This window comes from Haemaphysalis longicornis, unplaced genomic scaffold, assembly GCF_048455015.1.
Source record: "Haemaphysalis longicornis isolate Haplotype H1 unplaced genomic scaffold, Haemaphysalis longicornis Haplotype H1 scaffold_8, whole genome shotgun sequence".
Lineage (NCBI taxonomy): Eukaryota > Metazoa > Arthropoda > Arachnida > Ixodida > Ixodidae > Haemaphysalis > Haemaphysalis longicornis.
Window position 1 is genome coordinate 94,682,146 of NW_027526445.1, and position 22,916 is coordinate 94,705,061.

At 44.4% G+C, this 22,916-nt stretch overlaps 1 long non-coding RNA gene across 1 annotated transcript; it reads left to right on the plus strand.

Annotated features, from left to right (window-relative positions):
* Positions 1–6,400: 6,400 nt before the first annotated feature.
* LOC144149563 (uncharacterized) lies at positions 6,401–18,585 on the plus strand. The gene is made up of 4 exons (XR_013318332.1): positions 6,401–6,543; positions 8,394–8,560; positions 10,489–10,613; positions 18,332–18,585. It is a non-coding gene; the product is annotated as an uncharacterized LOC144149563 (long non-coding RNA).
* Positions 18,586–22,916: the final 4,331 nt, after the last annotated feature.

Here is a 22,916-nt window from a genome sequence, read left to right on the forward strand (position 1 = left end):
TGAAGCAAGGCTTGGGGGAGAAAAGATTCAAGAGAAAGGGTTGGGGGAGGGCATTAGGCTATGCCCGCCCGAGACGCTTGTTGGTGGAACGCTTGGAGAAAGGGCGACGAGTAGGCGTGCGCGTGACAATGATCTGCGATCACTTCCAGATCTCCGTTCCCGCTCGCTTCCGGAGACGCAATTCGCGCCGCCTACGCATAGGCTCAGCACCGCAGGCGTCGGAAGAGCCCACAGTGAGGGCTGCTTCAGGCTTGATGTGCGTTAGCTTCCTACGACTCAGTTTCACTGCGTAGAAATTTCGCATTCTTCAGCCATTACGGTGAGAACCTTTACCGACACAGCTTTTTCTCCCTCTTATTTATACTTAAAGCCGTATCCAATCCCCGTTTGTTGCAACCCAGTAGGTTATTAACTTACAAGCGCTCTGCTACTTGGTAGTTTGCCTGCACAAACCGCCCAGGTAGGGCTCAAGTGGTAGACTTTGCCCACTAATATTATGCTTATGGTCCTTTTCACTTTTCACTATTTGCTTCTTCACTGTGCATATTGTTTCTTGCATGTTAAAAATTCTTTCAGAGTTGAAACAAAAAGTCTGATATTTTCTTGTTCTGCAGGCCCCGTAAAGAGTATCACCTTTATCATTACAAGCTGTAACTTATATTAAACGTGGAATGCGCGGGAAGCTGTACGCAAATTAGGCTAATACATTAGCCGACTGTTTTTTTCAGACTCCAAAAATTTTAACTTCCTGCATTTTCCGGAGTTTCCGTAGGAACCGCTAGTTCTCCCATAGAGGTAGTGTATATCCACAATGGATATTTCAGACCAAATAAATCCAAAAGTTTCATTTTCCAGACACACGTTTCCGCGACCCATCCACAGTGCAACTCCACGACGACGCCAATTTGAATTCTAAACCACCTGGCTATCTTTAGATTGCATGGATATAGGCTTGACTCCCGTCGGCGTAAGAAACTTTGATCTTGGATGCCATAATTTTGCATGTAGTCTGCGGCGGTTTGTAGTCGGCAATGGAGAGCAGGTGATTACCAGATGATTACAGACTTGCGCAGCTGTCGCATTGACGTTCACGCAGCCGTTACATTTCGTAAATTTGCCGCGGTGGACAGCAGCATGGTGTTGCGGGGAGCTAACGGACGAGGAGATCGCGTGCACTTGACCGCGCTGCCACAGAGTGCCTGTGACTCCGACAAAGACACCCGCGACCGCCCGCAATCATCAACGCAAGACATTCCCAACGCTTTGGCGTTGTTTTCCAATGCTTAGGTAAAAATTCGACGCTTTCAGAAATGCGAGCAGACGTTCTGACACAAAGGAAGAATTTACGGCATGGAACCCTGGCGGATTCTTCAGTCCTTTATAAATGAAATGTGAGTTCGTGTTTGTGACTCGCGGATATTCCGGACTGCTCTTTTATTAAGACCATTTATTAGGACTTTTATAAGGACAAATCACTGGGATACTTTATACGCTTCCTGATTACGTTGCTTCGTGATAAACAAGATTGCAGATCACCGCCTTATTTTCGTGCCTAGAAAAGATCAAGATGGTAGAATTGTCCTGTTTCGATTAGGAAAAAAAGGCTGGCAAAAACAATTTTTATTGTGCTTCTTTAAAAATGTTGCATTTTACCTATAATACGTATACGGATTGGCACAACACGCACAGGTTAACTAGTGGCCCTGCCAGGCTTAGGTGATACTGAAAAGGAATACCCACTTCATTGGCTTAGTAGCCAAGCCTTTGTGCTGCTGAGCATAAGAATACCGGGTCGGTTGGCAGCTACGGTGGCCGCTATTATGTTTTGATGCGAAAAGCGAAAGCGCCTTGCTTTGTGTTCACTTTTGACGGAAGATACACACCAGAGACTAGAAATATCGGGAGCCTTCAACTACTGCTCCCATTTAAAACCCGCTGTCGGGTAGGTACATAAACCACACAATACTGGAATAGAATAAAAAATAAGGCGAAGCAGGTTACGTTACTTACCTAGTAATGTCCGCGGCTGAGCCATTACTTAAAACCTACACGTTCATTCTCATTATAGTGATCATTATAATTCTAGTAATAGAACTGATGCGAGTGCGTCGGGTCGCATGGCTAGTAGCACCAAAAATGAACTTTTATTTTTTCGGAAGGTTAATAGAAATTGAGTTTTAAAAAAATTTAAACAATATATAAGTTTTGTGTTAGTAATATTGTTAAGTAATAAAACTTTCAAGCGTTCTAAAACTGTACCGCATCCACAAATTTTTACTATCTAGAACATTATTTAAAAAGGTAGTACGTTCATGTTAATAAAATGTTAATAATTTTGCAAAAAATATTTTAACCAACACAATAATACTGTTTCTATTACCGAAGATTTTATTGCTTCATATGGCGATATGCTTAACAAATTGCATCAATCTGTGGATTTATCGACAACCCCAAAAGAATTTTAAAGTAACAAAATAATTTAATAAACCACGGTAATGGTGGGCACCTCCCATGTTTCTGCCTAACCAAAATATTTTATTTATCTTGTTTAAATGAATTAATGTTCTCGCAACACTCTATCATTTAATTTTCATCCAGCAATATCATAATGGCATTGAAAATAGTGTATATAGAACGATTGTACTCGAAGTGAAAACAACTTATACAACGTTCTTTTACAGCCCAATAGACCTTTGTTTCACGCTGCAAAATGTATTCGCTTGTTCTCTTGAATAAGTACTGGAGCGAACCTGTGTTTAGATCGCTATAACACATCTGAAAAGGCAAAATGATCTTAGTAACGATATAGTGCGGTGGAAATAAAAGAAAATCTAGATTCTTTGTTCATTGATTTCCGCTAATACAGACCGAATTCCTACATCGAAATGGAAACTTCTTACATCTAGCTTGCTTCATAACATATGCGTATATATTTAGGTTGCCTCTAACGCTAACTGTAACTGATATCTTTTTAGATCCTTTCGGTTATTTTTATTTTTATTTTTGAATTTTTTTATTTTTGAATTTTTTTAAAATTTTATACTCTCTAGAAAACGCTATTTTCATTGCTTAACAGTGAATTTACTTAGCGATTCAATACAGTCAATATTTCCCAGATCATCGCTGTTTGAAAAAGAATAATGTACCGATATCTGTAAATTGCTTGGAAATATATATTTTTGCTTCTACAACCTCCTGTGCAGCGTTGGGACAACTAAAAAAGAGCTAGAATAGAAGGAAGCACATACTTACCGAAACATGAGTAGTGGTGATAGTATTCGCAGCACTGGGCCGCCGCTGCTGAAGCTTGGTGGCGGCAATAGCGACGGCCACGGGAACGGGCATGGCGATGCCGTTGTAACCGAGCGGGCGACGACGGAAAGATAACTGGTTAGGGAATTGTTGTGAAAGCGTTGGTGGAGGGCAGTAGGCTGTGCCCGTTTGAGACACTGGTTTGTTCACGAGGAGGGGAGGAGGGAGCGCGCGTGTGACGATGATGTGCTTTCACTTCCTAGACGCAGTTCGCGGTCTCTTCCTGACACGCACTTCACGCCGCCTACGCAGAGGGTCACCATCGCCGCCATCGGGAGAAGAAAGAGCGAGAGCTGCCTTAGCTATGATGTGCATTCGCTTTCTCAGACTCAGTTGAAGTGGGCAGAAATTTCTTATTACGGAGTATTGTAATCACCAGCGACAGCTTCCCCCTTCAATAGCCGTAGTGAGCATCTTTACCGGTAGTCTTTTTTCTCCCTCTTATTATGACTGGAAGGCTTGCGTGCTCAAAGTGCTCAAGTAGTGCTCAAGAGGTGTAGTTTTGCGCCTAATAATCATTTTTTTGGTCCTTTTTAGTTAGCAGCCTTTACTTCTTCGCTCAATCCAATTGGTTAACCTCATTATCAGCTCTGAGCGCGAACTCCAACGCATTTTTGTTTATCACATGTCCAAAATATATCTGACCTCCAGCAGTGCGATTTTGTCCTATCATTTCAACTGCAGCGAGCCTTTGCCGTTTGAGTCGTTCAGTTTTTCTTTTAGGTTTTCTCACCCCATAGGGTAGTCATTTAGGCAAGACTGCCGCAATCTTTCTTAAGAAAACCGACATGAGCCGGCGAAACACTCTTGGGGTATCGCAGTGAAGCTGTAGCTTTACGGCGAACGTTCGAGATGATTTGTCAGTACGGTGGCTCTGTTATAATGTGATTTAGAACAAATGAACGAACGTCACACGCGGAACAAAAAACGAAATATACCAATCATATACGAAAATGTTTTGCTTTGCAAATTTGCAATTCCAAAATGTTACCGCCTTAAGCATTCATTCGTGCAAATTCTTTTACCCAGAAAATGACAATTAAATATTCAATTAACGGAAAGAAACGCTTTATATACTGATTTTAGGAAAGGTATCGCACTGAACAACAGACGAAGGAGGGGCGTTGTCACACTGAACGAACAAAAGATCTTGGAAACAACGTCCTAGAAGTCAACCATAAGCAAATGCAATTTTTTGGGCATACTTAGCCATAGCAAGATCGTTGAAGTACCTTACTGCAAGCCATTCCTCCAAATCAAATGGTCTTATAAGGCCTCTGCGAACTAGAAAAGATTAACATAAAACTTCTGTACCGAGGTGACTAAAATGAGGGATCCAGTGGGTTGACAGTGGCGCAGCGGTGACAGTATAGCTCTACGTTATGACCGATCTTCCGCGGAAAGCGCGAGTTAGTATGTGATGCTGTATTTATCGAGCCCTGAATGTTCGTTCGCAGTCGTCCACACATTTCGATTGTCTTCCCTTTCGCGTATATAGTGCAGCGCTATTATAATACCGTGAGTCGGTTTCAGTTCACATGAAAAAAAATAATTTTATCTTTACAGTATCAAAATCAAACAATCCCATTTGGTGCCCATTCCACGATTACGAAATATGCTGAAAGAGCATACTTGTGGTTCTCGTGTGTAAGGCCGGAACTAAACTAATATTCTGCCCAGAACGGGACCTCCGTGTCACCACTAGCCATACGGTTCGTGCAATAAAATCGGCTGCTCAATGTCAGCGGCCGAGGATCCCACCTCCCAAACTGCCACAGCGGGTGGTACCAGTCCCTTCTAGACCACAACACTCGCTGTCTGTGAGTTCGGAACCTCCTCTCCCGCGGCTTCCTCGGAATAGAGGGTGCTGTGGATAACCGACAGCAGGTGGACGAAGAGGCTCTATCTACAATAGGTATTCTGGTAAACCTCGGTGAGCATTTTTTCACAGTAACGCGGCTGTAGGAGCTTCATTTGCTATAAAAAGAGTTGCCGCCATCACAAAGTATTCAGAATTAGGTAGGTAAATATATCATAGCTTCTACTCGTTACTCAGTCACTCCAGTACGCTTTCGCAACACGGAAATTGTCGGCTACGACTACAACAGTTTTTTTTTTCTAAAGGGAGAATAACAATTAATAATTGGTGACCACAATTATTTGTGGTCCGCACCTATTCATGGTAGAAATCGGCGAAACAAGCGAGGGTAGGTAGCAGGCACAGAGGTATTCCGCCAATGCAACTGTCATCTGCTAGTCCGACCTGTCGCGCCGGTAATCAGCTGCACTGTAAAAAATTTCCCTATTTTTACTGAGAAAGCCCACGTACAAAAAACCTAAACTGCATCCGTGTCTCAGAAAACTTAGTGACTGTACATATAAAAACGTAAGCAGTTTTGGTATTTCAGAAAACAAAGTGAGTTTCTGTAATTCGACAAAAAGAGTGAGAAAAACTAAATTGAATCTGGATTAACTGAGATAAAATGTTAGCAGAACGTAATTCCGTAACCCGCAGTAGAGATGGAGACCTCTTAAAAGTATTGTCACGTAGCAAAAAACGACTTAGTTGTCTTGAAGACAAAAAAGTTTTTTGCAGCGAGCCTGGGCTTTTGTAACAACTCAGTGAATACACAACGGCGGAGCTGCAGTCAACAAAGTGACGTTCCCAGAAGAGTGTGGGCGAATCGAATTCCGTGGCGTCTGCTCTGCGGGCATTTCTCTTTTGGGGCGGGTGTTGCTGGAACCATAGAATTACATCGAAAACACTGTAGCTCAAAGAAGACTATTCTAGGCTAGGGCCATTAGGGCGAAACATTCTCCCTATCAAATGAATTAACTCGCGGGGAATAAGAAAGGAAGAGCGGAACACGCGCTTCTCTTGGGACACAGATAACACAACTCGGTGCAGGCGGGCGTTAAAAACCAAAGATAAAAAAACAAATCCAATGCATGGTTCACGGCAGTACTATTTGTCTACAACGCGTCGCACAAACAAAATTCAAACGTAGACTGCAATCGCGGTGGCGCTAGTTACCGGACCTCTCAGCGGTCGCTTTCTAGGGCTTTGTGCATACTGCACACATTCGTCCATCGTGCCAGGGATGTGTTGTTTTCGCTCTGGCATGGGGTGTGGGCGGGAGTAGTCTTTGTTCGCGCCGGGTTTGCGGCATTTTCTTAATATATTTCGCGCATTCGCAGTTATTGCTGGATCGAAAGATAGCGTGACAGCAGGTAAGGGTCATTTCATTGCTTGCTTTGATATACGGCGTCGCGGGGCGTATTGAACCAACGCACTGGTTAAACCTGACTTTGTTCTCTATAATACAGAGCCATGCCTTGGAAATAGCGCGACGCAGTGACTTAGACGTCACCGCGAGGCACCCGCCATATTTTCGGGAATGTAAGATCGCTTTCCTTGAAGTGGTAAACCTTTCGCCTCGAGGCTGGTCATGGTGCTAGCGCGAGCTTTGCACGCTCACACGAGTTATCGGTGGCGTGCCTTAGTAGAGCGAATGAAATCTGAAATGACTTGCCAAGCTGTACTGTAAAACACGCTTAGGGGGCTGTGTATCTGGCACGGGAGAGCACCTCATTTTGGTGTGCGGTTCTAAAGAGCCGTAGGTTGTAATTGGCGTCCATTTCAAACCTACGCTGGCCATAACTGTCGCCTGGTTTCCTGGGGTATTTCCGCAGTCCAGTAAAACGCTCTGAGCGCCGCACACATGTTCAGTTCTGATTAAAGTGTAAAATTCCTTGAGAAGCACGCTCACGAGGCTGCGGCGAGTATTTGCTGTTTCTTCATAAATAAGTTTTACTACCACATCTTTTGCGGGAGTCGAGCTGCCATTTCTGACTTTACCCATCTCATTCAATCGTCGAGGGCAAAGCCCACTATCGGAATCAGCGCATTACATTTGTGTTAATAAAGTTACTATCCTGAAAAATTGAACTGCGAACAACAAATCGCGTGGCTTTCAGAACATGTCGCGCATACTGCCGACGGGCCGCTTATGCACAGTGCCAACAACCTACGAGAGTTTGTGTTTAATTTTTATATGGAAACACTGTCGTTCGGCGTGTGGGCGTTTTGTTTTGAGTTCCCACCGCGTTCGGCGCCCGCTCACGCAAGTCTCATCTAATTTTTTGCGGGGAGGATTGAAAACGGCGTGCGCAGGTGTAGTCGTATATTTTTGTTTTGTGCTCAGCGCTTAACCAACGATGAAAATACGATGTTGTTTCCGTATCAAGGTTGGTTACGAACTCCTGTCACTTCTTCGCGCGGCGCATACCTGGCCCCTCACCAGGATACGCGGCATATACTGAAAGCCACGCGCTCCGTTGTTCGTATTTTAGTTTATCACTACAGTACAGGCTATACGGGTACCGGTGAGCCAAATGTAACCATGCAGCTGAATGTCTCCCAGGTGTGGAAAAGTGCTGATGCACTGAACATATTCAGAAGAATTATGGCTGAAGTGATTTTTACATTTTAACGATAATGTCATTTGCAGATAGCAATGCAGGATGAAAAGCTGCAGCTGGTGTAGTGAAACCTTTCCTGCGTGTCTTGCCTGCTCAGAACAGTTTGTGTTTCGCAGCAGTGTACTGAGGATTATGTTTTGTCCCATTACTTCACGCTGTGTGGCTCTCGGGAAATATAAAACCTTCAAGAGCCATATTTTCGGACACCAAAAAAAAAAAACAGGGTGGACAAACAAACAATCTTTCCTTTTTGTGTTCTCTGCGGTCATGTGGGAGTCACGAGTACAGACGCATCAAGCCATCCCACACATTGTGGAACACTTCAAAAATAAGACAGATGGTTGTGCATTCTTTCCGAGGCTGTGTCAGCGTGCTGAGGTCAGCTTGTTCGTTTACGAAGCGGGATTCTAGGTGCCACAAAAAAGCAAAGGATACATTAGTGCACTGTGACAACCTAACCAACAATATTGAAATCGAACAAAGCGCATAGCTATCACAGGGACCCTGACCATTTACGTTGATTCACGAGGAGAGCCCATTGTTAGCCAATGCAAAGATGTCGACATATTGACAGAGAATTATGCACTGTTTCTCTCCAGCTACACCAGCGTCTATCAGTGGCGCTACTGTTTTTTCCGAGCAAGAGGCCCTATGCACCGAGCTTACAAATCCCAGGATGGCAACTTGGCTGCTGCTAATCGTTGCGGGGCGGACTGAACCTGGAGTATACTGAGCCAGCACCTACCACACTTGAATTTCTCCAGAGGTTAGTTACGGTTTCACCAGGTCTAGCAGTGTTTTCTTCTTTTATTTTTGAGTTCATTTGTTATGATGCGCTTTTTGTCTTGTTAATGCTTTGTCATGTACGGAAGATACCATTTTTTAAATTTAAAAATTTTTTTTCGAAAGGATTTATTTTTCCAAGCCGTTCAATCCGGCAGTAGAGAAGAATTCATGTAGTTTTTATAAGTTTTCTATGAAAACTATGAACTGGATGAAAAAGAACCTAGAATAACCTGGGTTGTTTAATAAGAAAGCTGTTGTCCTCCTGCGCAAAACGTTATGGGGTTGCCGGAGTGGGCGTATTTAAAAAGGTTGTGCATGGTTGATGTGTCCATATTCATCATCATCATCAGCCTATCTACGACCACCACAGGACAAAAGCTTCTCCCATAGATCTCCAATTATCGCGGTCCTGTACTCGACCAATTTATCCCCGCAAAAATCTTGATCTCATCTGCCCAAACAACTTTCTGCTGCTCCCTGCCACGCTTGCCTGCTCTAGGGATCCAATCTGTTACACTTAATGACAAATGGTTATCTTGCATTCGGACGTGCAGTGTTTAAATTATTCAACCCAAAATGGGACCTAAAATATTTTGGATATCACTGTGTGGCAAATATCAAAGTCTTCGCTCGAGGCATAAGAACTGAGATTTTATAAAAAAGAGGACCCAGTAGCACACAGGGTGCATGCACTGACCTCTAAACGGCAAGGTGGCGCTACTCTCTCAAGGGCGCTGACTTTATTTGTACAGTTAAATACCGCTAGGGGGACAGCGCATTCTCCGTCGCAAAGCAAGGTATGCCGCGTGGTGTTGGCAAAAACAATTGTGTGGGTGCCGCTTTTTTTCTGCGTAATTCGTGGTTTTTTTTTACTTCGCCATGCCGGCCTGAGCTGTTCATGCTCCCTATAACCGCGGGCCTGAAACGTGCCAGGTTTTCGAGGGTTTCAAAGCAACGGTTAGGGTGCCGATAAGAGACGATAAGGCCGTGTGCAACGAATTCACAAAGAAGGCATTGATTTTGGGGTGAAGCTGTACCAAATCTGCGGAGCACATTTAATTGCATATGAAGACGATTCAACGTTGACACTGTCATTTGACGCCGCGCCACATGCTTGAAACCTTAATTAGTGCTGAAACTTTTACTATTTAGTTCTCGCAGTATATTTCACGGATTATGCACACCTATTCGGGAACTAAGCATAACCCTGGGCTATATTGAGTGTTTTGAAGTGAACGGGATGTACAAGGCCACTGGTAATCGTGTGCTTTCAACCGTTTATTAACCTTCAAGTGTTCTGTAATGACCAATGCTGTTCTGTGAGCCTGTTGTCTTTCTAATTTCCACCTCGTGTACATCAGAAGAATAATAGAACTCTTGGAAAATATCGGCGTAATCTTCGTCGGCCAAAATGAGCCAATTGCCACCATCGCGCTTAATCATATTGCATGCACACCTCACAAGCACTTCGAACCAGACCGTTAACATTATCGCTTAACTGCGGTGAAAGCCAAGGTTGAGGATGGTAACTAGTTCAATGCGTCAGAATACTGTTACTAGAGCTTCTCAAAGTCTCTCAGACTTCATAAGAAGCGTGCAGCAGGCCTTGGGGACATGGTAACATGAGCCGCTCGTTGCAAATGCCTGTTTTTTCCGACCCCACTTAATATTTTCGCAAGTTTTGGTAGAAAAATTTTTGTAACTCCAGCCAAGGTCACTTGGAGCAATGCAAGAATTAAGGAAGCGGATGCTCAGGGATGATACCGAGCTAGCGCGAAATGAAACGCTTTCCAGACTGCACTGCTCACAAAACTCTCCAAGTGGCCGCTGCATACGCCGTATAGAATAAAGTACAGCATGAATGTAATCAGCATGAAAAAAATCAATCGTGCCTGCCCTCTTTTCTAGGTAGCTGTTAAACGTCAACCTGCCACGGGCAGCAAGCAAACAGGCAGCGAAAGGATGCGCACTGGCGTGCACTCGAAGCTGATGGAGTTGCCTGAAAGGCTGTGGACCAGTGAGTCAAGCATATGGCAAGTATTTTACTTCTTTTATATGATGCTTGTTTTGTCAGCCATTCCTAAATTCGTACTTTTTCGAAGCTTATAAGCTATTTGTCAGGCAAAATAATACAATTTAAATGAATTTTCAGTGTTAAACTCTTGAAGGTTTGCACAAGCACTTACAGAAGACAAGCATCCGGGGTTTTATTTATTGTTGTCCTTTGGCATTCGTCAGTTTCTCATATTAGGACACATTCTTTGATTGAACTGTGAAATAATTTTAGGAGGACCGGAACAACATGTTTACTGTGCCTAAATCAGAGGTCTTCAGTCGGTTTTGTGAAAAGGCCTGATGCCACCACCAATTTCAGACTTCGAAAAAGGCATTGTCAGCCGGTTGGTGTTCACATAGCTCAGTTTCAGAAGCTGCAGACAAAACAAAATTAACAAAACGAACAGACAACTAGTCAATGATGGAGAAATGGTAATTTGCGCCTCATTTTGGTAAGCATCAGGCCAAACCATGGAAACCCAAGATATATGAACTTATAATAGCCACAAATAAACGTTCTCATGGGAAAAAAGGGCCTGACATGGTGGTTACAGATAGGCATATAACCTTTGTTCCTTAGCTAGCCGGTCACCTCGTTTATTTTTGTTGTGCTTGGTGTTATAGCATTCTGCAGCAATGAACAAACAGGCTCTATCGGTGAATTTCTCAAAACCGAGAATTATATTAGCGAAACAAATTATCTTGCCCATATGACTAAAGTTTTAGCAGTTCTTATTATTGAATCAAACTAAATTTGGCATCCTAGTCAAACCCGCGATGCTTGATGTTTATACCACGCAAGAAATTCTGTGTGGGGTGCTACGTCCGACTGTGCACAGTCCGCTGTACGCACATTGGGAACATTCAACCACCTCAGCACCTTTGCACGGGCCCTGGCTGCCTTATCTGATTATTTTGATGCATTTCGTTCTCTTCGTATTGAGCGGTCTGGCCATCATTATAAGGCCTTGCTAACATTACAAGCTGTCTTGTGCACATGGTAGGCACAAAAAACAGGTGTAACAAAATTTTGTGTCCCTTGTTGATGTTGCAAGTCAAGGAGCCTTTGATTTTAAAACCAAGTACAGGTAACAACCAATTCACAGAGCATGAAGGTAAAGCGCCGCTGGAGAGGAGGCCGGGCTAAATAGAGTCGCAGAACCTCACTTTCAGCACCATGCACACCACAACCATGGGTGCTGTATTTAAGCTGCCTTCTAGATAGACCGAACATTTGTTAAACAGACCTCAAGGTGCAGCGACAACATTTTCGTTCTGGCTCTGCTGCCCGGCAGGCTGTCAGCAACCGTTTACAGTAAGTCGACAATCAAATAGAATGAGTTTTTTAAAAACAAGATCATAGTTGAAGTATTGGGTATGATGATGTATGCTGCACCACCCTAAGCACAGTATGCTTGTAAGACAGGATCACTCGAGTAGTTGTAAAATAGGATGCACTTAAATGCATATATCGAATTTTTTGCATTTGAACAAGGTTCCAATACAGTTGCTTTCAAACCTGCCTTTGAATGATTATTTCCCTAGCTGCAGTTGATTATGCAACCTCTGGCTGCAGTTTTTTCTAGTGTTTGCTTTTTGAAGCGAATGAACTGTAAAGCAATCCAGGACCTGCAGCTTTTTTAATATTTTGGTGCAGCGAGAAAATGTCGCTTACCGTATTTGTTAGAATATACGTTGCCTCAAACCTGTGAAAATGCTACTGTGTAATTCTGTTTTGTATTCTAATTTAAATTATTGTCAACTTCTTTGGTGTACTTCAAAGTATCCCACCCTAAAAAGTTTGTGTACTTGAAATTTTTTATTTTGCAGGGGTCATAAAGAGAAAATACAAGTTTGTTTTGTTCTTAGGATTGGTGTTTTATAGTGTCCCGAGCGCCTGTATGACCGCAAGCAGTGCTTTATTCACTGAAAATTTAAACAATTTAAAGGATTCATTAAGAGATTAAACAAATGTGTTGTGTTGGTACTGTACCTGTGGGACCATAATAAACAAATAGTACATAACCGTTCCATTTCCCGATATTAAAAAATAGGGAAAAAAGCAGTTACGGTTTCACCGAGGCTTTCCTCCTCAAATTGTGAAGTGCGCATTTGTACGGAGCCAATCACAGTTCGCCCTCGTCTGCACAATATCTTGGCATAGAGGGGGCTCGCAAAGGGTCAGATAATGCAACAACATCGGCTCCATAATGAAACTCAACCTGCAACTGAACGGGAGAAATCTAATCTTTGATGCGACTGATCAACATTCTCAAAATTCCGGTCAATAACATGAGTGAGTGGTGCAGGTAGTAGTGCCACGTTTAAAGTAAACCGGGTATTTGTGAACTGTTTACGCTGTTTCGCACCACTCCAAACTGCTGCGGTCGGTCTCACGTAGCCTGTAATGTGAGTTGCGCGAATATGAAACCTCTCACCTGACAAAATTATTGACCGAAAGCTTTAAATGAGCATTTGCTGCATAAACACGTCTATAGAAAGAAATTGAAGTAGACTGAACTTAAAAGTATACCGTCATTTACTCGTCATTTGGAAAAATAACTAGTGACAATCCTAGTCGTCCAGTGCTGAGTCGTGCCGAGTCACCGAGTTTTAACATCGCGACGTTCGATTGCTTTCCGGTTTCCTCCAATAAAAAATACTGTTAACATCGTTTCATTGATTGGGTATGCTCCCATTTGGCTTACTGCAGAAAATACGTTCAATAGTAAGTTCGCGGTTAAAGCTCTCGGTTCAGTAGAATTTAGAGAAACTCACCAGAGTGCTCGGTTACAAATTGAAAGCAGCTTTTATGCCGCAGTTTTCTGCTGCGCGCGTTTGTCGGATCGGTAGCGTAGTAAGCAAAGCGTGTGACTTCAATGCAGAGGGTTCGCAAAGTTGGGCTGGCCTGTTGGCCGCAAGTTCAAATCGCACTCAAGACAATTTTTTTTTTGGTTGGACGGTTTTGTGCCGTGTGATACAAAAAAGGTATATTTTAAACAGAATTCTGACAAAAAATATGAACTATAGCATGGAATCTGGCAAAAAATCGTTAAACAGCCAGTAGGTCTGAGTTCTGCTACAATGGCTGCCAGACAACTGAAGCGGTCGTGACACCGGTCACGCCGATAGAAAACTGTTTATGGCAATGAATAGAGGATAAATTATTTTGAAATATCGGGTTTGCGCTTGTACAGAACAATATACCAGGGTGTCGAACCGAAAAAAATACCGGTTCGGTTACGGTTCGGGTTCGGGTGAAATAATTTCGTTCCGGTTCAGTTCCGGTTCGACAAAATCACGTACCGAACCGGTTCACGAACCGGTTCGGGAGCTTGAACCGGTTCGCGAACCGGTTCGACGAGTTGAATTATCACTGAAATTAGAAAAAAACATTTACTAGTTTAAAACGACCGTCAAGTCAAAACACAAACAAAAATTCAAAATTCTGCTGTTCCCCAAGGGCAGTGGCGCAATTGCAAAGCAAACTTTAAACAATCACGAGATATTAGAAAAACAAATGAAGTGGCGACGATTTACCACCTTCTTTCTCGCTCAGACATTATGTTGTACCAGCGACTATTCATAAAGCCACCGCCAAGACATATGACGGTGGGATATATTTTCTGTCCTTTCCTTTTTTGTTGAAATCGCAATCGTCGCTATGCAATCACCCATCACGCTAACCTTGAAGCCTTAAATTTAGTCCTGCGTACTGGCGCGTTCAAATACCAGCGCTTAATACCAATGGCGCACATTTTTTTATATTTGTAACAAAACAGAAAAATCCTACAACAGGCACATAAATACTACCAATGAATTAGAATATTTGGTCACCCTGAATAATTTGTTAGCTGTCACCTTATCGAATGTGTTAGCCACACTTTTGTTAAAAGTAAGCTTTAGTTAATGCTCAGTCACTGCATTATTGCTCTGACCACTGCAATTCCTTTTGCGATACCGAAAGTGTGCATTACAATCAGTATGTCATCGTACCGCCTGAACCCCTACCATCGTTCCGTGTGCTACATTGCGGAATCTTATAACAGATAATGCGGTTACAAAATGAAAGGGAAATTTGTCACGCGGAGCATGAGATGGGACTTTTTGGGTAGACGCTCTTTAATTCGTCCACAGCAGTACTCCCCTCCGGAACGAGTCGCAGTAGAAGCAATGTAGCGAGTTGGGCAAACGGCTTAGCAAACGGCTTAGCCACTGAGCAGCTCCTGCGGTCACACTTGTCAAGTATTAATAATTTGCAGGTGTCGGTCCTTTTAAACAAATTATGAAATGCAAAAAGTTTGCACACATCGGGTGTGAGCTTTCGCTGTTGCGCAGTGGAGCACTCCTGCGGCCTGATTGCTCCAATGAAGTCGCAACTAGGGAAGGGCAAAGTCGTTTTATATCCCCTGCAAGCTGCCGAGAATGACATTTCGTTTGGTCAGCTTGCACTACGCTCGCGCCTCCAGCAGCAACAGATCATTGCTACAATGGTGCTAATTCATTTCCCCTGTTGTTACATAGAGCGTGATAGTGTTCAATTGTCGGGAGGGGAAAGTACCCGAGCAAGTACGAAGTTGATGGTACGTGAAAGAAAAAAAGGCCTGAATTGCATTGACTGTGCAATATCAACAACAGAGGGTCGAACCGTTTCGGCATGAACCGGTAACCGTTATTTCTTTTTTCGGTTCAGTTCCGGTTCGGTTTCAGCGCGCTCAAAAAATAACGGTTCGGGTTCGGGTTCAGTTCCGGCAAAAATATCGGTTCAGTTCCGGTTTACGGTTCGGTTCGGTTCCGGTTCGACACCCTGCAATATACACAGTAATTGTTTAACTTCTCACTGTGACGTCAGAGCCTGTTGCGCTGCCGACTGCCGATGCGCCCATGGTCGCTTGCGATTCGTCATAAAACGAGGAATTCAAAGACGTCTCCTAAATTCCAGAAGCAATGGAACGTGAAAATATTTGAATTTTATGTTTTAATATGTCGCTGAAGCACACTAAACTAAGCAAAAACAAATTAATTTTCTTTTTACGGCTTCTTTAGAACAAATTTTGATTTTCCTATTTTCCTGCTGAATCGTGTGTTTCATGACGCCTGAGATTATGTATCCGGGGCAAGTGTGTAAGCAAACATTCGTAGGCCGACTGTGGCGGGAGTGTACGGAGGAAAGCCTTGTTTACTGCCAGTACTGGTAGGTTGCACCACAATACCATTCAGGACGACTGCCCACACTCGCTCGGGTTTTGACCAGTTTGCACCTGGTTTATTTCTGTTACACCTGAGAGTAATCATTTTGCGAAACATTGGGTAGGCCCGGCAAACAGGGTAACGTAAGACAATGTCATTCCGTTGTGCAGCTATAACAAGAATAGTAAATGCAGTACAGACTGGTGCTTTTATGTTTACGTGTACTAGAAGCACGAGTGCGTACTGCGTGCCTTGGGCTTGTTACAGCTGCAGAGCGCACTCCGGCGCTTTGGAGTTGTCTTACATGACACTGACGAATGGCATGGGCGGCGTTGTCTTACGTGACCCTGTTTATCGAGCATGCACAATGTTTCACGAAACGATTCTGTTACCGCAACAAAAATAAACCAGGTAGAAATCCACTCAAAAAACGACCGAGTGTGGAGTCGGACAGCGTAGTTTTGTAGCTTCACTGTTCAGCTCCACCATTCATACTGGTATAAAAGCACATGCATTTATTTAGGTATAATAAGCTCATTCTGCAAGCTTATAAGCCTGGCCTATCTTGGGTTTGGTTTTGGTGGACTCAGCCAATCGCACAGCTGCCCATGATACGTCATAAATTCAAGTGCAGGAAGCGAGCTAGTGAGTCAGATAACCATTTTTTCCTACTTATATAGCTTATGTGAGTAAAGTTTGCGTTAAGAGTCAGGGTTATTTTAAGGAGGCATTCAAACGAACCAAAACTTGCATTCTAACTTCATGCCCATTCAAAGTAGAAGCACTAATATATACCATATGCGTAATTTGGCTCAGTTATGACGAAAAACTACCCTTTAAGGAATAAAGCACGTTCCGTGGACTCTACGGCCGTTTGAATACTGGGAAAGAGTTGTTAATGAATAGTGGGGCTCTCATTTAAATATGTTTGAGTATGCTGATTTTGATATGTTCACATGTCCGAAGCGTAAACTACGCGCCATCGGTGGCAAAGTGCGTGGTTAGCCTTTTATCTGTCTTTTTCTCGCTTTCTTGTTGCCTAATTTTGTGCGGCCATTGAATATAGCGGGAATTATGTGTGATTCAAAGAAATGCACTACTGGAAGCTCTTTATTGTTTTTTGTGGTTGTGTTTTTAATAACTGTGTTCGCTTTCTCACGACGTTGCTGTTGAGTAGAAATGAGGCTGCGGCCTTGTCAGGCTTTCTACTGGGGCTTTTTCCCGTTATTTCCTTTTTTAGATGCAAAGCATCTCTTGCTCGGGGCTGTGTCTGGCGTCCGTCTGTGGTCCGCACCTCTCTCCCTACACTATAAAGAAAGAAATAGTCAGCGGCGCCCGGTTTCGATCCCACGACTCTCTTGTCGCAAAGGGAGATACGCGGCGCTCTTCCCACTGCGCTATAAAACGGAGACAGGAGCAAGTGCTACAAACGCGCCTTATGTCATTGACTCTTTCAAACTACGTCAAGAAGCTACTGATACAACGAAGGCATGTGAAGCTGAACGTAAAAAGAAAGGACGAACTGAAAACTTTAGAGGAGGATGTTAGCGTCTCTTGCTCGGGGGGATGTCCCGCGTCGGTGCCCCGTCCGCAGCGCCTCTGATGATGATTGTGGCAGGATGCCCCTATTGACTGGCCAACCAAAGAATCCATCACGAGGTAGATTCGCATTCAACCACCGTCGTCATCTTCCCGTAGGGGAACCGCTGAAGACGAAGAGGGAGAAGAAGACAAAGCTGCGAAGAGGAGGGCCTGTACGTTGTTCTCGCCCCATCCGCAGCGTTTCTGATGATGATTTTGGCAGGATGCCCCTAAGGATTGGCCAACCAAAGAACCCATCACGAGATAGCTTCGCGTTCAACCAACGTCATCATCTTCCCGTAGGGAAGCCGCTGAAGAAGGAGAAGGAGATAAAGCTGCGAAAAAGAGGGCGTGTACGTTGCTCTCACCAGGTCAGCAACGTCAACAACCTTTGCCTCACCAACGCTGACGGAGACTACCGATTCTACCACAGAGACGACAACATCGACAAGAATATGATGGACGAGTTTCGGCGCCTCAATCACCACCGACTACTCACCGTAACACAACAGTACTTGCGTGCCTTTGCCACCGGCCTGGACCCGCACGTGGAATTCCCTCTGGCGCTACTAAACACCAGATCACTCAACATAACGGATACACGCCAGCTGCGCGATACACACGCATGCGCGTCTCCTCTCTCATCTCCTCCTCTTCACTCCATCTGCTCTATATAATAAACCCGGTATGCGCACCGCTTCCTCAGTTGCTGCTTCGGTTGCGACACGCTGAACCGTCCGATGAGCTGAATGAACGCCAACAATTCTGCTTTGCATCACCACATAGTTCCATTAGGGGAGATGGTGTAATTTTTTTCTGTATTTGTGGAGCAGGGAAAATTGTAACACAAAAAAAAATAGTTTTAAATTTCAATTTGTGCAGAGTCGCTGATTTCTCTTGTGTTTTCTCTTCTTTCTCATTTTAGGTGATGCCACGGAACAAAGCAGATGGTTCAGTTTGTAAAAAATAAATTGTGTGTATTTGTGTTCAACCCAACATGCACCAGAAACATTCGCGTACAGAGCTACAGGCTTTGCTTGCATACATACTGTGAACGTGCATGATCAAAAAATGGTTTGTTAAAAGGTACTGCCGATCGTACCTCGTAATACTCGGGTAGAAAAACTTTATTAAGAGGCTGTTCCGGTGTTGTATACGTTCAAAACCTATTAAACTACATCCACCGCAGAAACTCTGGCACTGGTATTTGTTTTTCTTGGAGAGCCTTTCAGTTTGATCATATGCAAATGTCGTTTCAAATCGCGTGCCATCAGCCGCAAAGGGTTCGCACAACATCCGACAGATGGCGACGAGTGTACTGGCCAGTAGGAAGACGCATTGAAACATCCCCCTCGCGAGGGGCACGATCAAATGCAGAGCATTTCCGGGGGCGCACGACGTTAAGTAGTTTGCGTTACGTTAATGTTGTTGCACTTGTGGCAACTGCAGACGAGAGAGCGCTCGTCAGCAGTAATTTGAACGAGTCAACGATATAAGGCGCGTTCATAGCCTCGCATTCTGTGTCGGCTTTGTGGCGCAGTGGTTAGAGTACCTTGTCATTGCGTTCCGCCCGCAGGGTCGAGGGATCGAAACCTGGCGCCGGATAGTATTTCTTTTTTATATATAGTAGGGAGGGGTGCGGTGCGGACTACGGACGCCAACGCGGGTGACATCGTGAGTTACTGAAATGCTCTGCATTTATTATACTTGGAACGCCTGTATGTTTCGACACCTGCTCACTCAAGCCCCTGTACAATCACGATATATAAATACCAAGTACGGCATTGTTTCCAGAGAACGGACACCTTACATTTTAGTAACAAAATAGTTGTTTGGACAGAATGGGTGCTTTCCGTAAAATACCAATTTGCAAAATTTCTGTTAGCAGAAAACAGACAATCTACATTTTAGCTTTCATGGAAGTTCCGTAATAGGGTTAGAGTCCGTGTTACAGACTGCCTGATTTCGAAATTACTGAAAATGTTCGGCAATACATTTCCTCCGGGTTGTTCCGTCAACCAGAGAATTTTGTTTACAGTGGCCCTGTAATTATTGGCGTGAACATGGAGCACGCGCAATCGCAGTCACCGCCCGTGGCCATGGAAATATCTGGAATGCAGTACAGCCGCCCCGCCTCAACCGCACGCCATCACCGACTCGCACGCAAAAAAGAAATGATTCGCCGCCTAATCGGCCTTATCATTCGGCTCTGCTAAGCTCAGCCGTGTATACACTTTACAAATATCTTCCGGTCCATAGAAGAGTTCTTCTAAATCTCAATACAAAATATATATACACTAATCAACATTATAGCTTTTTACTTCAAAAAAGTACTTTGAGTCAAGTCAAGACAACGGCTTGGTCAAGTCAAGTTCGAAAAACACGCATCCTCTACGCATGACCGCCTCCTGAGATGTTTAAGCAGCCTTCAGGCGGGAAGCATAGGAAATAGCGCCAGTGTTCCCTCAAGCGTATTTTGGGAAACCAAATGAAACTCTATGTTGCGCCCTTCGTCCACATGCCACCGGAGCGGGCATAAAGCTTGGACCGGTGATGCGCACGTGCTTAGACGTGAAAGTCAACAGCGAAAAGTCCCCCCGAAAGCCATTGGACGGCTGAAAAAACGTTAAAGGCTTATGTAGTCGTTCCAAGTGGGCACGGTGGTTGGATAAACTGAAAATATGAAGATATTTGTTGATGTGGAACTTCAGCCGCAACGGCGGTGACTGCAAGTTCTACGACAGCAGTTTACTGTTTTTTGGCCTATTTGTGCTTCTGTGCGCGCCTACTATTCTCGAGTACCCGTTCTTGTTCCTCCGAGCGAATGACACGTGCCCGTGCCCCATGGAGGCAAAAAAGTGCATGTGCTCATAACGCCGATGTCGCTGTTAACAGCCGATGGCGCATGTTGTGAAAAAGAAACTAAGGCCGTAATTACTACTACTAGCCAAATAAACATCAAAGCCAAAATTACTTACTAGAGAAATAAACCTGACACCCATGCATCTATTTGGTGAACGTGGAAAGAGACGATAAACCGGAATTTTATTCTTGACTGGCCGACTTTTTACGGTGCTCGTAGACCATGGTGGCACCGCCATACAAGCCTAAATAAAATGAAAGAAGCTCACACGAACACGTAGATTTTAAAGACGTACAGATATACGGAACCATCGCCACCATCCCGACGGTTTAATGCCTTGATCGCGGGCGAATCGCTTCTTATTTATCCAGCTACAAATAGCTGTAACCTACAGAAATACTCCACAACAAATGTCAAAATTTGACATTGACCAGTGAGAATGCTACAGTGAACACTGCCTTGTGCAAGCAGCTGTACCAAATCTCTACTGGCATAGCCGACCCCAGCGATGCCTACTATTGCAGATTTGTATCCTACACATTTCATATTTCCCGTCTTTAATATACCCGAACGTACAGTCTTTTCTCCGAAAGATGGGCCTGTGCGGAACGCTGTTTTCTGAATCCGCACATACTACCCTGAAGCACGTCCTGAGCGATGTACAAACCAGATTGACACTCTCAAACTGCGCTCTCGAGCCACTCTTAATCGGCAGCTACCTATGCGCACCGCATATCACCGATCCAAACATGGACAAACGGAGTGCACAACATATAGCAGCTGTAGTATTCTTGAAGAGTAAGCCATACATCCAGAGGAGCACCTGCTCGCGGTGTGGCATTGGCCAATCAATGAATTCCTCCGGCGAAATCTTTGCCTTCACCCATCATTAACGTTAAACGGAGGGTTGATGTTTCTATTTTTTATTTTTGCGCTATAGTAATTGCGCTGCATCAGGAAAGGAGGCATAATAACAACCTTCGTGCTTTTTCATTTTCTATGTCTACCAACTTTTTAATTGGATGATTACCACGTCTTCATCTTAGCAGATACCGCTTCTTCATAGAAAGAGATAGCGACAGAGAGAGAGAGGGAACCTATACTAGAAAAGGATGACCACTGGTCACGATGGACGAAAGGAATTGGTTGGGAAAGTAAGAGAAAATAAAAACAAATGCTTACCGTTCCAGTACAGTTAATAACTAAGCGAGTTCTTCGAATCTGCCGGTAGTGGGCCAGTTCGTGGTTATCGCGATCGAGTCACTAGGTCACACAGGTTCTAGTTCGTTCGAGAGAGAACGCCCTCTACGTTTGAACATGGCTCCCGTAAAAAGGAAAATGACCATCAGTCACAGCCCCTGTCTCCTGCTTTCTTGTCTGTTCACCTTAATTTACTTAGCGGAGAGACAATGCAGAGCAGACACAAGAGCTCTTGCGCACACACACCGCATAAGAATGGTGGTGAGGAATCGCTGGATTGATTTTTAGCGCCCTGAGCGCGTGACGATTGCAGTATACCACCTTTGAGGATAGTTGTGTGTGTAGGATACCCACTGTTACAGCGAATCTCATTGATCTCTACTATCAATATGTTTGCTGTTTTATCAAGACACAAGCACGTTCTTTTTGAGCAAAGCTCTCTATATCTCACTGATGGCGTATGTCGCATAAGCCTTATGCACTGAATGAAAGGGCTCTGTGATACCCGCCGTGGTGGCTCAGTGGCTAAGGCGTTGCGCTGCTGAGCACGAGGTCACGGGTTCTTTTCCCGGCCGTGGCGGCCGCTTTTCTGATGGAGGCGAAAAGCAAAAACGCCCGTGTGTACGAGATTTCGGCGCACGTTAAAAATCCCCAGGAGGTCAAAATTTATCCGGAGGCCTCCACTACGGCGCACCTCATCGCCTGCGTTGCGTCAGCGCGTTAAACCCTTCAATCAATCAAATCAAAAGGCTCTGTGACAGTGTCATCACATTGTCCACTAATCCGATCGTCTTCGCAATGCAGGCACTCACCCCTATCATCGTCCAGTTGCTTGGTCCTCCTCTCTTGGCTGCCTCCTCAGATGTTCCAGCGTACCGCGAGCGACTCAGCACCGGGAATGGCACCGTCCTTTTCAGGCATGCTGCAAACGCTTCCGGCTGTCCTGCTGCTCCGCCGGCAGATACCGGGATCACCGACGTCATCGTCGTATCACCGCCGTCATCGAGGAATTCAATCACAACAGCTATATATTGTCAGCAGCCACCCGTCAAGCTTTGTGGGCTCTGTGGCTGTGCATGGCACGGTCCACTAACCCGTTCGTCTTCGTAATGCAGGCCTTCGCCCCTATCATCGTCCAGTTGCCTTTCTTTCTGCTGTACAAGACTTTATTTCTTGGTAAAAAAAAAGATTCGTTTTCAACGAAACATCCCAAACTCTAAACGAACTTTTACAGCAATGGCCCCGTCGTCCAAAAAAAGACGTGTGAAAGTTACAACACCTCAAACTAGCCTCCCCTTTTCGGTAATCTTCATTTGTATACGTAGCTTCCTTTCAAAACGCGACGCAGTATCAAACTGGTATCGACATCGAACAGCAACATACTGGTTGTGACAGAAACGAGGTTGAGGGATGATGTCAGCGATAGTAGGGTTCTAGACGAATTGCC